We start from the raw sequence: 17606 nt of genomic DNA on the forward strand, positions 1-17606 counted from the left end.
GGAATATGGAGCTAAGAAATCAAAGTACCAGAAACTAACTGAAGCAAGTTCTGAAGTACTGAATAGTTCTTGAATAGCATGTTCTTATATAAAATCAGAATCAGGTTTATTATCACCAGCACGTGGCACGGAATTTGTTAACTTAGCAGCAGCAGTTTAATGCAATACATAATATAGAAAATAAATAAATTATAGTATATGTATATTGAATAGATTAAAAATCATGCAAAAACAGAAAATATATATTAAAAAGTGAAGTCATGTTCACAGGTTCAATGTCCGTTTAGGAATTGATTGGCAGAGGGGTAGAAGCTGTTCCTGAACCACTGAATGTGTGCCTTCAGGCTTCTGTACCTCCTACCTAATGGTAACAATGAGAAAAGAGCATGCCCTGGGTGCTAGGTGTCCTTAATAATGGACGTTGCCTTTCTGAGACATCGCTCTTTGTAGACAAGTGTCCAAGATGGAGCCGACTAAATTTACGACCCTCTGCAGTTTCTTCTGTTCCTGTGCAGTAGCCCCCCTCCCCAAACCAGACAGTGATGCAGGATGTCAGAAAGCTCTCTACCGTACATCTATAGAAGTTTTTGAGTGTATTTGTTGACAAACAAAATCTCTTCAAACTCCTAATTAAGTATAGTTGCCTTCTTTATAACTGCATCGATATGTTGGGACCAGGTTAGATCCTTAGAGATCTTGACACCCAGGAACTTGAAACTGCTCACTTTCTCCACTTCTGATCCCCCTATGAGGATTGATACGTGTTCCTTCATCTTACCCTTCCTGAAATCCACAATCAGCTCTCTCATAATACTGACTTTGAGTGCCAGGTTATTGCTGCGATACCACTTCACTAGTTAGCATATCTCACTCCTGTACGCCCTTTCTACCAACAATGGTTTGTATCATCAGCAAATTTATAAATGTTATTTGAGTTATGGCTAGCTGCAGAGTCAAGAGTATAGAGAGAGTAGAACAGTGGGCTAAGCGTACACCCCTGAGGTGCACCAGTGTTGATCGTCATCGCGGAGGAGCTATCATCACCAATCTGCACAGATTGTGGTCTTCCGGTTAGGAAGTCAAGGATCCAATTGCAGAGGGAGGTATAGAGGCCCAGGTTCTGTAACTTATCATTCAGGATTGTGGTATGATGGTGTTTAAAGCTGAGCTACAGTCGATGAACAACAATCTGACATAGGTGTTTGTATTGTCCAGGTGTTCTAAGACAGTGTGAAGAGCAATTGAGAGTGCATATTTCGTTGACCTATTGTGGCGATAGGGAAAGTGCAGTGGGTCCAGGTCCTGGCTGAGGCAGGAGTTCAGTCTAGTCATAACCAACCTCTCAGTGTATTTCATCACTGTAGATGTGAGTGTTACTGAGTAATAGTCATCAAGCCAGCTTACATTATTCTTCTTATGAATTGATATAATTGTTGCCTTTTTGAAACAAGTGGGAACTTCCACCCATAGCAGTGAGAGGGTGAAAATGTCCATGAATACTCCCGCCGGTTGGTTGGCACAAGTTTTCAGAGCCTTACCAGTTACTCTGTCAGGCTTTCCACCTTGCAAGGGTTCACCCTCTTCAAAGACAGCCTCATATTGGCCTCTGAGACAGAGATCACAGGGTCACCAGCTGCAGCAGGGATCTTCACAGCTGTAGTTATATTCTCCCTTTCAAAGCGGGCAGAGAAGACTTGAGTTCATCTGGTAGTGAAGCATCGCTGCCATTCATGCTATTGGGTTTCACTTTGTAGAAAGTAATGTCTTGCCAGAGTTGTTGTACATCCGATAATGCTCTAACCTCATTTGAAATTGTCTCTTCATCCTTGTAATAGCCCTCTGCAAGTCATACCTGGTTTTCCAGTACAGATCTGGGTCGCCAGACTTGAATGCCACAGATCTAGCCTTCAGCAGTCGACATACCTCCTGGTTCATCCACAGCTTTTGTTTTGGGAATTTACTGTAAGTCTTTGTGGGCACACACTCATCCACACAGGTTTTAATGAAGTCGGTAACAACTGCAGCATACTCATCCAGATTCAAACATGAATTCCTGAATACAGTCCAGTCCACTGATTCAAAGCAGTCCTATAGGTGCTCCTGTGCTTCCTTTGTCCATACCTTCTTGGTCCTCACGACTGGTGCTGCAGTCCTCAGTCTCTGCCTGTACTCAGGGAATAAAAATAAGGCCAGGTGATCAGACTTCCCGAAGTGAGGGCGTGGAATAGCACAGTAGGCATTCTTGATGGTGGTGTAACAATGGTCCAGTGTGTTGTTTCCTCTGGTATTGCAAGTGTTCTGGTGATGGTAATTGGTTAGTGATTTTTTTCAGACTGGCCTGGTTAAAATCCCCCAAAATGATGGTGAAGATGTTAGACTGTGCAGTTTCATGCATGTTGATCCCATTGCTCAGATCACCTAAAGGCTGATTGACATTAGCCCGAAGTGGAGTCTACACCGCTACCAAAATGATCCTGGAAATCTCCCATGGTAGGTAAAATGGACGGCATTTAACTGCAAGATATTCCAGCACTGATGAGCAGAACTGGGACAGCACTGATATATTTGTGCATGAAGAGGTGTTGGTCATGAGGCAGATTCCTCCACCTCTGCTTTGGAGAGACTCTATAGATCTATCCTGACAATGTGTCGTAAACTCATCGATCTGAATTGCTGTATCTGGTATGGAAGGGGTTAACCAGGATTCAATGAAACAAAGGACAAAAAACAAATATAGCTTTTGCTCAGTGGGTTGGTTGATTTTTCAGGAGAGTTGGCATTTTCTCGTTTGCTGTAACTGACTGCTGTTTTGTTTCATTATTTCTTGCTGTCGTTGGTATGATGGCTATGAATAAGGATCAATGTTGCTTTGCAGCATAATTGCATAATGGTTAGCATGACGCTATTACAGTGCTAGCAATCAGCAACCAAGGTTCAATTCCCACCGCTGCCCAAAAGGAGCTTGTACATTCTCTCTGTGACCAAGTGGGTTTCCTCCATGTGCTCTGGTTTCCTTTCACATTCCAAAGACGTATGAGTTAGGGGTAGTAGGTTGGGGGCATGCAACATTAATGCTCGAAACATGACAACACTTGTGGGCTGCCCCCAGCACATACTCAGACTATGCTGCCCGTTGACACAAATGATGCCTTTCACTCTATGTTTGATGTTACAATGTACTTGTGACAAATACAGTTTATCTTTAATCTCTGCTTGCATGATGAGCGGGGAAACAGAAGAAACAGCGAATAATGTCCAACAACTGGAGGTGCACCAACTCAGGAGGCGCTTTGGCCATGCTCATCACCAACTTGGAACACGCATCAACGGTCCCAACTCCGCATACCGGAAAAGTCCACATCCAGAATCTGTTCCATAACAACCTGTAAACAATTATCCAAATCAGGGAAGCTTCTCATTGTAGATGCACGATTACTGCAGCAATTTTCAGACTTCTGGAGTCACCCTAAAGAGGTGCAGCAGATAGACACACCCAGAACACACCTGTCTATATATAGACTAATCACACCCTTGGAGCAGGCAAAGAACATCTAATCATTTTTGTCGGGCCATGTCAAACAGATTTGTTTTGTACATATGCAAACATTTCCTTAACATAGTTTACTGATTAATCAGGGGGACATAATTTTCCACAACCTCACTCCCCTGCCTCTCCCTGGTGTATGCTTTATCCCTGCATGAGAAATTCTGTGGCAGCACTTCGAAGAACACAATCGATACATCTGGTTGCGTGAGGGAATACTTATCCCACACCAATTACTTAAAATCGACCATCTTGTTGCTGCTGTTATGTGGGATCTTATTTCATAAATTAGCAATTGCATTTCTTAAATCACTACAGTTAAAATGTTTCCCAATATTTATTTATTTTTTTTAATTGAGCAACCTGGAATATCCTGAGGTCACAAACTTACTATAGAAATGCAAATCTTTATTTCTTTCATCTCTTGTGAAAGAAGATGCAGATTTGAAACATAAATTACTGTAAACAGTGTGTCTATATTGGGTGGACAACAACTACTAACCTGTGGCAGATGTACTGTCGCTCTGACTTTATTACATCGCTGCAACTTCACACAGAAGAATGGTTTGCGGTTTGCATGAGGACCTTACAAGAGCTTCATGTCCCTTAATATGAAAAGGACCAAAATAGGATGCAGCAGTGAGGCTGGAAGGGAAAGCAAGAGCCTCCCCATTTCAACTCTGATTTGATTTTTTCTCCATGCAGCACCACTTTCATTGTTGCTTTGTGGTATTTGGGCATCACTGGCATATCCTGCATTTATTCCCAACTCTTAATTATCCCCAAGATGATGGTTGCTGAGCCAGCTTCTTGAAACAATGATGTCCTTCTGCTGAGTGTTGCCAGAATTGGAATCAAGTTTATTATCACTGACATATGACCACCCATGCAGCCGCGGCCTGCTGGCAGTTATATTAGATTTGATTAACGGGAAAACAAAGTTAAAACAAATGGAATGCTAAACAAAAAAGTCTGTTTGCTCGCTTCTTTCCAATAACATTTTAACATACTGCCAAGTTCTGGCTTGAATTGCATCCATTAGAACTATACTTAAAAGGCAGTGACTGCCATAAACTTTGGTTGGAAGAACAATTTGGAAACTAGTAGAATATTTCTCCAGCTGTTGCTGTTTCATATAAAATTCTTTAGTTTTGTTTGAGCAGCATTTCAAGAAACATTAGGCAATTGTTTCTGAAATTATTGTAAGAGTGTCTACAGAATAAAACATTTCCGAACTTTAACACCCAGTGAATATGATGAAAGGCACCAAACTGTCCTGCTCTTAACATTTGACTAACTTTAATGGCCTTTGAAAACCTCAAATGACATTGAAAAAAATAGCTACACCTCTCAATACTACCGTCAGAGAGGAGATACAGGCGCCAGAAGACACGCTCACAATGTTTCAGGAACAGCTCCGTCCCCTCCACCTGAAGATTTCTGAATAGTCCATGATCACTACCTCACTAATCTTTTACACTATTTACTTATTTTTGTATAGTACTTTTTATATGTTGTACAATACTGCTACCACAAACCACAAATTCCATGAGATGTATCAGTGATGATAAACCCGATTCTGAGTCACAAATCTGCTTGGTTCATAGCTTACTTTAGTGTCGTATTTTAAACTGAATCTTCTGAGGATTTAAACACCCTAAAATCTCAGTAGATGCTTCAGCACACATGACAGAGCAGGTCCATCTGATTTCTAAGTGGTTTTTGTGTGTTTAGGGCGTTCAAGCGTACACATGCCCATGGAAAGTTAACCCGCCTGTAGCAGGCACTAAGTATAGGAAATAAATGCTGGAGCACCGGTCAGAAATTCAGCTCATTGCCCCAGAATTATTACACATCTATGTTGCACTTCACTGGTCTAAGAGGCTTATGAAGCCCTGATTCTCTAAGTATGGGATGATAAATCATTTTACCTTGTGTCTTCTGGACAAGAATTTATTATTAATTTGACAGGTCTGAAATCCAGTGAACAAGTAGAAATTTACTAACGTCAGCTTGCTTGTCTATCCAACCTTTGTGTGGCTCCAACCATTAAATTGGTAATGCTTTGGAAACAGTGTTAACTACTGAGCAGGCTAATAGGGTTGCTTAGCCCAGAGGAGGATGGAAGTGGGTTAGGGAAAGGATGTGTCTACAAGACTATGAAGTGGTTTGATGGAATTAGGAGAAGATACTTCTTTTGTGGGAGGGGTGAAAACTGCATTTAATAGACAATTACTAATGGGTGCAATGAGGAATTCAGTAGAAGCCTTTATTCTAACAGTCAGAGAAATATGGACCTTATTGCCACTAGATGTACTCGAAGAAAACTGTGCTGACACAGTTACAGAGACTCATTCCACTGAGATGCAACACAGAGCGTCATAGGAAGTCATTCCTGCCTGTGGCCATCAGACATCCTGAGCCAAAAGGCTGGTCCTGGACTTATTTCCTGGCATAATTTACATATTACTATTTAATTATTTATGGTTTTATTACTATTTAATTATTTATGGTGCAACTGTAACGAAAACCAGTTTCCCCCGGGATCAATAAAGTATGGCTACACATGGCTGAGATAGTCACACCACAGATAGGCCAGAAGAAATTCAGAGAAAAGGGGTTTGTCTAGAATATGCATACCAGCCTCTGGGTTGTAAATCGGAGGTGTCACTCGGCAATATGAAGCTTCATGCCCATTCCTTAATTACTCTATGCCTTCCCTGAGCAGCAACTTCCATTTCCAGTAGAAAATATGCACTCAGTGGCCACTTTATTAGGTACTGGAGTGAAACCCAGTATGGTCCTCTGCTGTCATAGCCCAACCACTTCAATGTTCAACGTGCTATATATTCAGAAATACTCTTTTGCTCACCACAGTGTGACACATTTTTTTTGTGTTATTGTCACCTTTTTGTTGGTTTGAATAAGTCTGTCCATTCTCCTTTGACCTCCTTCATTAACCAGATGCTTTCACCCACAGAGCTACTGCTTCCTGGACGTTCTTTCGTTCTTTTTCCCACACCATTCTCTGTAAACTCCCAGTTTCTGAGATACTGAAACTGCCCCATCTGGCACTAATAATCATACCAGGATCAAAGTCACTCAGGTCACATTTCTTCACCACTCTGACACTTGGCTAGAAAAACAACTAAACCTCTTGACCATGTATGCATGTTTTTTATGCATTAAGTTCCTACCACATGAATGGTTGATTGGATGTTTGGATTAACCAGCAGGAATACCTAATAAAGTGGCCACAGAGTGTATGGCAGGGAGTGATCCACAATGGTTCATTGAAAACAAATACAAGCACTTTGTGTCCAGTGACCACAATTTATTAGTTTCAAAATAGTTAGGGAAAAAGATTGAAGAAGTCCACAGACTGAAGTCCTCAACTGGAGCAAGGCCAGCTTTCAGGGCATTAGCCAGGATCTGGCTGAAGTTGATTGGATGACTCTTTTTAAAGGCAAAAAGAAGAGTTAGTAATGCTCTTAAATGGATCATATCAAGAGTTTCTGTTAAGGTAAAGGGTAAGCATACCAAGTTTTGGGACGTTGGTTGAAAAAAGATATCAAGGCTCTGGTAAAGGAATGGAAGGAATCATACACAACTTTTAGGCAGCTAGGTATGAATGAATCCTTTAACAAAAATGAGAAGTTTAAGGCCAGGATTAGGAAGGAAAACAGAAAAGCAAAAATAAGGGCATGAGATGGTTTTGGCAAACTGGGTTAAAGATAATCCTAAGAGCTTTTTCAGTCCTATTAATACTAAAAGGATAACTAGGGAGAGTCTAGACTTTTTAAGTACCATCAGGTCCACCTACGTGTGAAGCTGCATGAGATGCTCAGATTTTTTTACTGTCTATTTCTTCCTGGTGTTTACCAAGAATATCATGGATGCCAAAGAAATGAAGGTAATAAGTAGTGGAGTCATGGATTGTGTGCATTTTACAAGGAAGGAGGTGCTTGCAACCTTGAAGCACATTAAATGGGCAAATCTGTAGGGCCTGGCCAAGTGCAGCCCTGGATTTTATGAGAGGCCAGGGAATTTTTTGGGTTGTCTATGGTAGAGATATTTTCAACATCACTAGCCACTGGTAAAGCTCCAGAAGACTGGAGGGTGCCTAATGTTGCTCCATTGTTCAAGAAGGGTAGCAAGGACAGGTCAAGGTGCTGGGTCTGACTTCAGTTATGGAGAAGTTATTCAAGCCAATTCAGAGACAAAGTCTCCATCACTTGGATAGTCAATGCCTGTTCAGAAAAAGTCTTGTGTGTAAGCCATCACGTCTGATAAATATTTTGAAGATTTTTGAAGAGGTAACTAAGAGGAGAGATGAAGCGAGTGCAGTGAATGTTGTCTAGTGGGGTGCTCCATGGGTTAGTGTTGGGAATCTGTTATTCATTATTCTTGTAAATGATTTGGATGCTAATGTACAAAGTACATGGCACAATTCACAATTTACTGATGATACTAATTTAGGAGTCTCGGTGATGAAACAGGTTACAATAGATTGCAAAGAGATCTTGATCGATTAGAGAGATGGGATAAGGAATGGCTAATGGATTTCATCTTGGACAAGTGTGAGCTGACATACTTTGGACAGAGACACCAGGGTAGGACTTGCACAGTGGATGCTAGGGCACTGCTGAGTATTGTGAAACAGAGGGTCCTGGGGGTATAAGTGCATAGTTTGCTAAAAGAGGCAAGTATGCAAGGTGATGAAGAAGGATTTAGTATGCTGGGTTTCATCATTCAGGAACATTGTATTGAAATTACACAAGTCAATGGTGAGATTGTACTTGGAGTATTGTGTACAGTTTTAGTCATCCTGTTATGAGAAAGACAACATCACGCTACAGAGGGTGCAGAAAAGATTCATGAAGATGCTGCCTTAACTAGAGGATCTGAATTATAGAGAGAGGTTGGCCACAATGGATCTTTATTCCCTGGAGTGCAGGAGAATGAGGGGTGACATCATAGAAGTTTATAAAATTATAAGGGGTATGCATAAGGATGATAGTCATAGTATTTTCCACAGGGTTGGGGAGTATTAAACTAGTGGGCACAGGTACAAAACAGTGGGACAAGATTTAATAGAGTCCTGAAGAGATAACTACTTTACACAGAGGGTGTAGAGTTCATGGATGAGCTGCCAGAGGAAGTGGTCAAAACAGGTACAATTGCAACATTTAAGAAGTATTTGGATAGGTATATACAGGGTAGGATCTCAGAGGGTTATGGGCCAAATGCAGGCAACTAAGACTAGCAGAAAGGATACAGTGTTTGGCATCATCTAGCTGGGATAAAGGGCCTGTTTCTATGCTCTATTACTGTAGGGCTTTTAAGCATTTATGCAAGATTTCTTTCTCATCAGGAGAACAGGAATTGGCCATTTTCATGATAATTTCTGAAATAAATGATTTTGAACTGCCTGAGTTGAAAGTGATTTTTTTCAGATCAGATGCAGTAGTTGCCAATCACTGCACCGGCAACAATCACCCATTAATGTGTCCCTAAAGGCCCATGAAGCATTCATGCTGTACAAAAGCCCCACAGTTCATTAATACAGTTGGAAATGTGCAATTTGTAGAAAATGGATCAACTAATGCAAACATATTGAGATTCTTCCAGGCTTATTTTCAGGCCTAGGCACACTAGTGTTCAAGCAGTGCCATCAACACCAAAAGGCCTGAGATGGTCTTCAAACAATGAGCCTAATGGCCAACTCAACTTCTCATGCAGCTTTCCAGTACCTTCCTCATTTCCGCTGGCTGTTTGCTCAGTTGGAGAGGTGAAGGTCTGTTCATTTACCCCACTGACAGCATCTGCAGCTGTAATTGTCAAGCCTTGGGGGAGCTGAAGTCTATTCATGGCAGAGGTAGTGGCTGGAGGCAGCTTTGAATGACTGTAATGTATAGAACTCCAGAAGATCCTGCTCCTTCAAATAGTATTTAATATTTTAAAGTATAATCATGCTTGGCAGCTAAATATTAGGCCACAGTAATGATACTTCAGCAAATTGGACTGAACAGGGGATGTCCTCCTCCTTCAAAGAAAGGGGCTTCCCTTCCTCCACCATCAACGCTTCCCTTAACTTCATCTCTTCCATTTCATGCACGTCTGCCCTCACTCCATATTCCTGCCACCCCACCAGAGATCAGGTTCCTCTTTATCCTCACCTACCACCTCACCAGCCTTCGCATCCAGCGCATAATTCTCCGTAACTTCTGACATTTCCAGCAGTATCCCACCACCAAGCACATCTTTCAGACCCCCCTTTCTCCTTTCTGCTTTCTGCAAAGATTGCTCCCTACACAACTCCCTTGTCCATTCATCCCTCCCCATTCTCAGTCCTGGAACATATCCTCGCAAGCAGAACAGGTGCTACATTTCCTCCCCCACTACCACACAGAGCCCCAAACAGTCCTTCCAGGTGAGGTGACACTTCACCTGTGAGTCTGCTGGGGTCATCTACGATATCCAGTGCTCCTGGTGTGGCACCCTTTATATCGGTGAGACCCGAACTAGATTGGGAGACTGCTTCACCTAGCACCTATGCTCAGTCCGCCAGAGAAAGCAGGATCTCCCAGTGGCCAGCCATTTTAATTCCACTTCCCATTCTGACATGTCAGTCCATAGCCTACTCTACTGTAGCAATGAGGTTACACTCAGGTTGGAGGAACAACACCTTATATTCCATCTGGGTAGCTTCCAACCTGAAGGCATGAACATTGGTTCCTCAGACTTCTGGTAATGCACTGCCCCCCCCCCCTTCACCATTCTCCATTCCCACTTCCCCCTCTCACCTCTGATGCTCTTCCTCCTCTTCTTTCTTCCATGTCCTTCTGTCCTCTCCTATCAGATTCCCCCTACTCCAGATCTGTATCTCTTTTACCAATCAACTTCCTAGGTCTTTACTTCACCCCTCCTCCCTTCTAGTTTCACCTATCACCTTGTGTTCTAGTCCGGGTGTAGGGATCGGCCCAAAACATCAACTGTACTCTTATCCAAAGATGCAGTCTGGCCTGCTGAGTTCCTTCAGCATTTTGCTTGTGTTGAACGGGACTAGCCTCTGACCGCACCTACTCACTTTCACCAAAGGAACAGAAGCAAGCAAAAACTCTAATCTGGATACTTAAAGGGACCTTATCAATATAGGTGACTGCTGAGACTGCCCGTAAACAAAAACAAACTGGCTCAAGCTAATTTTATAGCAGTAAGTTTCCAGTTGTCACAGTCTGGCTTGAAGAAGCAGAATACAACAAGGTCCAACTTCTTGCAATTGTATGCATTTCCTGACACACTTTTCCTTGGTAAAATGAGCTGTCACTTGATGAACAAAGTCGGCAGCCCATTCCTCACCTCTATTCTTTTGTTGCTAAAATGACTTTAGTATAAGATGCAGGAAGCAACAATAAATCACACTGGTATAGAACTCTATTGTCATTTCAAGGACATCTTGTCCCATGGGGAAATCAAGTTACCGGCAAGAAAAAACATAAAGTAACAAAATCTGTTAACATCCCAGCATGTACTGCCAGCTATGTCTACTGAAGCTTCTTACTTTCTGTTGGCTGCAGTAAATTTAATAATGATGCAAGCAGTTGTAGGTGGAAGGAAGCCCCAGATAGAATCATCAATTAAGTGAGCTCTGGGCTTGTTATTGATTTATTTACTTGTCCCTTTGTGACTTATGGCAATGACACTAATGTTTTCGACAACATGAAATCGAAAATAATTTTACCTTGAGATTTTCTGTTCAGGGTAACGTATTTAATTAACTTGTTGATTCTCTTTATTCATCTGGAAACATAATAGGACAACACAGATGACTGAACAGAAAGATATCTGAGGAAACTTTCCTCTAATCAGCTACTGACTACTTTTCTGCTTGTTTAGCTATAGCTAATTAAGGCGAAATATCTCAAGCTTTCAAGACTTCCATATTTGTGCTGTTAAGTGCAGGCTGCAGTTGTGCTACACAGGTGTTTGATTTGCATTTTGCAACTGCTGTCACTATAATGGGATTATAATTAATGTAACTTTCACACCAGCTCATCAAAAACATCACCTTGCATTTACGTAGTTAGACTCACTGGAGCAGCATCAAGTCAAATTTGATATCTGGTTGCAGAAAGGTCCATCAGAGCATGTGAAGCATAGTTAACATCAATGGTCAGATGCTCTTTAGGTTTCCAATTGTCACAGGACAGTTCGGAGAAGGAGAATACAACAAGGTTTAACTTGAAATTGTATGCATCCCTTGACACACTTTTCCTTGGTAAAATGATTTTAATGGTAACATGGCAAATAAAGTAGTCATCAAGTAGTTAAAGTAGCTGAAGCTTTACAATACATTGATCAGACTGCACTTCAAAGTTCAAAGTAAATTATCAAAGTACATATATGTCATTATATACAGAACAACCCTGAGATTAGTTTAGTTGTGGGCATACACAATAAATTCAATAACCATAATAGAATTAAGGCACCCAACTAGGCAGGCAACCAGTGTGAAAGAGACAGTGAACTGTGCAAATACAAAAGCATTGTGATCAGCTTTAGGCCCTTTATCTAAGACAGGTTATGCTGGGACTGAAGAGTGTGCCGAGCAGGTCCACAAGAATGATTCTGAGAATGAAAGGATTAAGGTAAGAAAAGTGTTTGATGGCTCTGGGCCTGTACATACTGAAGTTTAGAAGAATCAGTAGAGATCTCATTGAAATCTATCTGTACCGTATAGCCTACATTATAATAAGGGACTTCTTTATGTTTTAGTAACACGTCATTGCATGTGCTATTGGGTGCATATTGGATATGCACTATTAGGCGCATATTGATCTGTACGTGTGTGCTGAGTTCAGATGATGCTAGTAAAGAATCATGAAACTTAGCTCCCATCTGCAGTATTTTTATTAATAGCATTGTTGTGTAACCAGGCCACATACACAACAAATTAGAGATGAGGTTAATGAACCTACATCTTATCGGAACGCCAGGTTTTAGTTGATAATGACACTTGGAGGAAGAGCGCAAGGAATGAGCCAAGGAGCGGGAGAAAGAGGCAGAGCAAGGCCGCGAGTCCGAAAGGAAGCGGGAGCACAGCTGGGGTCGGGAACGTCGGGAGACCAAGAGACACAGTTGGAGCTGCAGCACGTCCAGGCGAGACCACAGCCGGTGCTGACCCCCAGGGGCTGAGGGTCTGCCTGATCCAGAAGGGAGATAAAAAGGAGCAACACGTGCATCTAGACAGAGTGCGCACGTGGCACTAGCAAAAAGGACACGTGAGTCAAAAAGAATACAAGGGGGAAACTGGGCTAAATTAACATAACAAAGATGGCGATGATTGGAACCATTACAGCATTTGATAGTGGCATTGAAGACTGGGCAATTTACATTGAAAGTGTGGAGTTATATTGTGAAGCTAACGGTGTTAATGAGGAAAAGCAAGCCAGCGTCTTACTCAGTATTATGGGAACAAAAACATACGGCCTGCTACGGAGCTTGTTAACCCCTGAAAAGCCAGCTGACAAAACATTCAAGCAAATAGTAGACACTCTCCAACAGCATTTAAACCCCAAAACACTGGTCATTGCTGAAAGATTTAAATTTCACAAATGGAATCAGGGCAAAAATGAAAGCATTTCTGAATATTGTGCTGAATTGCGCAAATTATCGGAACATTGTCAATTTGGAGCTGGTCTATTGGACACATTGAGGGACAGGTTAGTGTGTGGCATGCACTGTGAAACCACACAGAATAAGCTCCTGGGTGAAAAAGACCTTACATTAGAAAAGGCATTGAACATTGCAATATCAATGGAAACAGCAGCACGGGGTGCTTCAGAGATACAACAAAATCTCTGGAATATGCTACAAATAAAATGTCACTGAACATAAATGAATGAAAGAAATGTTACCGTTGTGAGAACATGTCACATGACCCTGGTGATTGTTGGTTTAAAGACAAAGAATGCAGAAACGCAGAAACTGTGGCAAACAGGGCCACACTGGCAGAGTATGCAAAGCTAGTAAACAGCAGAAAAAGGACACAATACAGAGAAACAAGAAACCCTAGAAAGGAAAATACAACAATGTACACAAAATGAAAGAAAGCAGTTCTGATGAAAATGACTCAAATGAAAGTGAGACTTCACAGCGTGGAAGAGACAGATGATCAAAGAGTAATAAGGATCACTCCACAAGTGGCAGGTGTGAGACAAAATGGAGTTGGACACAGGCTCAGCTTTAACAGTGATCTCTGTACATGACTACAAATGACTGTTTTCTCACATATCTCTGGAACAAACTAATCTACTGCTAAAGACTTACACAGGACAGAAAGTGCATCCCAAAGGTAAAATTAAAGTGATAGTGACCTACGGAGACAAAACACAGCAGCTGAACCTCTATGTACTGAAAAATGGAGGACCACAATTGCTGGGACATGAATAGCTCAGGAAAATCCAGTTGGATTGGCACACCATCAAGGCACCAGTTGCATCAACAAAGGAGGGCAGCTCGGCGGGGAAGATGTCCGCAGCTCTCCTCTCACCCATTGTCGACTATTACAATGACGAGGAGGAGCTAGACAGCGTTGACGATGAGGATGAACGCAGAATTCGTGGCCGCAACTTAGATGAAGATACAGATGATGCAAGGGAGACAGATATTGCCAATAAGCAAGATAATGAAGACTACCTGGAAGTAAAAGAGCAGATGTACCAGGAGAAATTGACATCTCTCAAGACAGCTACAGCAGTTACGGGAAGGCACTTTGCAGAAGTATCAGAAGAAGATGAAGAAACTAGATCAACAATACAAGGAAAGAATATGAAATGCAGAGCTTTTTCTGCAACTGGAGACAGAACAAGTGGAAAGGAAGTATTAAAGAGAAGAAAGCAGCAGTGAAGGAATTTGAAGATAAAAAGATTGAATTAGAAGAAAAGAAAAAGATGATTGAGACTGAGAGGCTAACAATGGAGCTCACAGGAGACTCTATGGAGGTAAAGCCAATAATGACTAGGAAACTAAGGAGAAGACCTAATGACCCTGTTCCAATTACAGACAAAAGATGAAAACCTGCACCTGCACAGTTAAATTACTTGTTAACAGAGGAACAGATACTGGAAGATCTGCGAACTCTCTATAAGCTTAAATCACCAAAAAAGCCAGCATCTCTGTCTTCTCCTGAACATCTTCCCAGTACTCCTGCTGAATCACCAGCACAAGGATATGAAACACGAATAGAAGATGGAAAGTTATATTATGCTAAGAGATGGTATCATAAAGGTCAGGCTATCTATTTCACATCTAAGGAGAATACGAAGATTGGCTGTGTAATTAGCTCAGTTGAAACAAATGAGATATGGGTAAGGAAGCCAAGTGACAGCACAAAGGTGCGTATATATCTAGGACAACTGCACAGAGGAGTCTTCATTATATGGAGGCGATCTGCTGCCTAGAACTTTTAGCAAGTTGAAGGCGCACATCTTCTTAACTCCCTATGCTCAGAGGTCAACTTTTCATGACTTCTATATGGAAATCTGTATTAAAACAAACAAGTTTATTGACAGACTGAAGAACACACTATTTGAAGACACTTTCCAATGCCATCTCAGTTTTGATGATTGTACATATTTTTAAGAATAACATTCACCTTTTCACAGATTTCACTTAGCTTTTGTCATCTTTACAAGATGGAGATGACTACTCTTTATGGTTGGAATCTGCCAATTTGTGGATTGTTTAATTTATTCCAGACAATAAAGTGAAGACCGATTTGCTTCAGTGCTGGACAATCTAGAGAAGATTCCCCCCCCCACCCCCCCTCCAGAGACTTGAGTTATAAATTGATCTTAGACCAAAAGTTTAAAAAAAGGCTTGTTATAATTTGATATTATTGTTATTTTGTTATAATTTGATATTAAGTTGCTAAGTAAACACATGGTAGACGTTTGTATGTTAAGATTAAACATTTGTTTAGCATAATGTCCCAGTAAAAAAAACAGCTGATACACTATTAACATAAAAAGGGAAGAGTGTACCGTATAGCCTACATTATAATAAGGGACTACTTTATGTTTTAGTAATACATCGTTGCATGCGTTATTGGGCGTGTATTGATCTGTACATGTGTGCCGAGTTTGGATTATGCCAGTAAAGAACCATGAAATTTAGCTCCCGTCTCCAGCATTTTTATTAATAGCATTGTTGTGTAACCAGGCCATATACACACTATCAAATACTGAAAAGCTTAAATCTAGTGGAATTGGAGGGGATGTTTCCTATAGTGTTGGGGGTCTGGGACCAGAAGGCACAGCCTCAGAAAGAAGCAACAAAGCTGAGGATTAACTTCTTTAGCCAGAGGATGGTGAATCAATGGAATTCATTGCCACAGATAGTTGTGGAGGCTAAATCATTGTGTATATTTAAAGTAGAGGTTGATAGGTTCTTGATCAGTAATGCTGTCAAAGGTTATGTGAAAGGCAGTAAAAGATTTGTTAGGAGTGGGAAGTGCAGAATCAAATATCACTGTGATGATTGTACGTTCTAGTATCAATTGTTTGGTGACAATAAAGTATAAAGATTTAGTTTCTGTGCTGTAGTATTGTATGATTCTGGGTGTAGGTCAATGGAACTATGTAAATTAATGGTAAGGCATAGACCTGATAGGCCAAAGGGCCTGTTTCTGTACCGTAGAGTTCTTTGACTTTATTACTCTAATAGGGTTAAGAGAGATAATAAATCAGCTATGATGGAATGGCAGAGCAGACTCAATGGGCCAAAGGTAATTCTCCTCCTTTTTCTCATTGTCGTAGTCAGTCCTGCTACTATTTTGTGAGGGAAGGAAGCCCAGAGCTGAGAGCCTTCCCAAATGAAGGCACAGCTGACAGTTTTGGGAAGATTGAAATTAAAGCCACTTGTTGAAATTCAGTGTATGGATTGGAGAAGGTTACAAAGTTAGGCAATGTTAACGCCGTGGAAGAACTTAGGCAGGAATTTTGAAACAACCTGATTAAAAGCAGTAGTGAATGGTGAACATCACATTGAAGAGAAAGGATAGTGTTTGCACAGTAAAATGTTAAACTTCCCACAAATTGTACTGTAATTAAGTGCAGATGACTGTGTCTTCAGTGCAGGGACATCTGCCCTGAATCTTTCACTCCTTTCCTTAACAATTATCCCAACAACAGAACTCAGCCATTCATCCTATTGTCTCCTCCCTCTGGTTCAAACTCCTTTTCATGTGATTATGCTTCTGTAATTTCTCAGATAGTTTCTTTGCCTTGTGAAAAAACGGGAATGGCAAAAATCAGCTTCTATATAAACTCACGAACAGCTTGGAATGCTTTACTGCCAGACATCATCTCTTCCACCTCAGACACTTGGAACACTAGCTATTTTCATTGTATTCACTGGTAAGAAAAATCAGACCTATCATTTGATCTCTTGATTGGTGTGGTAGAATACTCAGATTGCAGAATGTTGCACCAATTCACTGGCAGTGACTTCAGCAAGTAAACAAAGCTTTTGTTTTAGCAAACTCACTTTTCACTAATATTTACTGATCTATTTTCAGAGTAGGGTTTGTAATCCTCGGAGCAGTATTTAACGCAGATGAGCTAGGATAAATGTTTTTCTTTCATTGCTCAAAACATTGCAGTGGGCCAGTAGAGTGATAGGCACTGAAATTTGCAGGACTGATTTGGACAATTCATTCAGCTAGTCCATTCAGTTATCTGTGCTCTATATAAGCTTCCTTGTGCCCACTCCATCTCACCTTTTGAGATATCCATCTACTCCTTTCCTTCCCTGTGTTTATCACAAGAGGTAGGTGTAGATATAGGCCATACTCTTCAAGCTTGGTCTTCTGTCCAAATAAGATCATGGCTGAATTTTGACCTCAATTTCAATCAGCAGCTCTTTTACGATTTTCCTCTTTTTCACAGGGATAAAGTCAAAATAACTCCAGTAGATTCCATACATCAAAAAAAGTGTGAAGAGGGAGTCTGTCCTAATAATCTAATTCTAATCCCAGGTATCATTTCAGTGAATCTGT

General features: G+C 41.1%; 1 pseudogene; it reads left to right on the forward strand.

Moving 5' to 3' along the window:
* Positions 1-14463: 14463 nt before the first annotated feature.
* Positions 14464-15009, forward strand: LOC134342306 (sin3 histone deacetylase corepressor complex component SDS3-like; annotated as a pseudogene).
* Positions 15010-17606: the final 2597 nt, after the last annotated feature.

This window comes from Mobula hypostoma, chromosome 2 (genome assembly GCF_963921235.1).
Source record: "Mobula hypostoma chromosome 2, sMobHyp1.1, whole genome shotgun sequence".
NCBI classification, from domain to species: Eukaryota; Metazoa; Chordata; class Chondrichthyes; order Myliobatiformes; family Myliobatidae; genus Mobula; species Mobula hypostoma.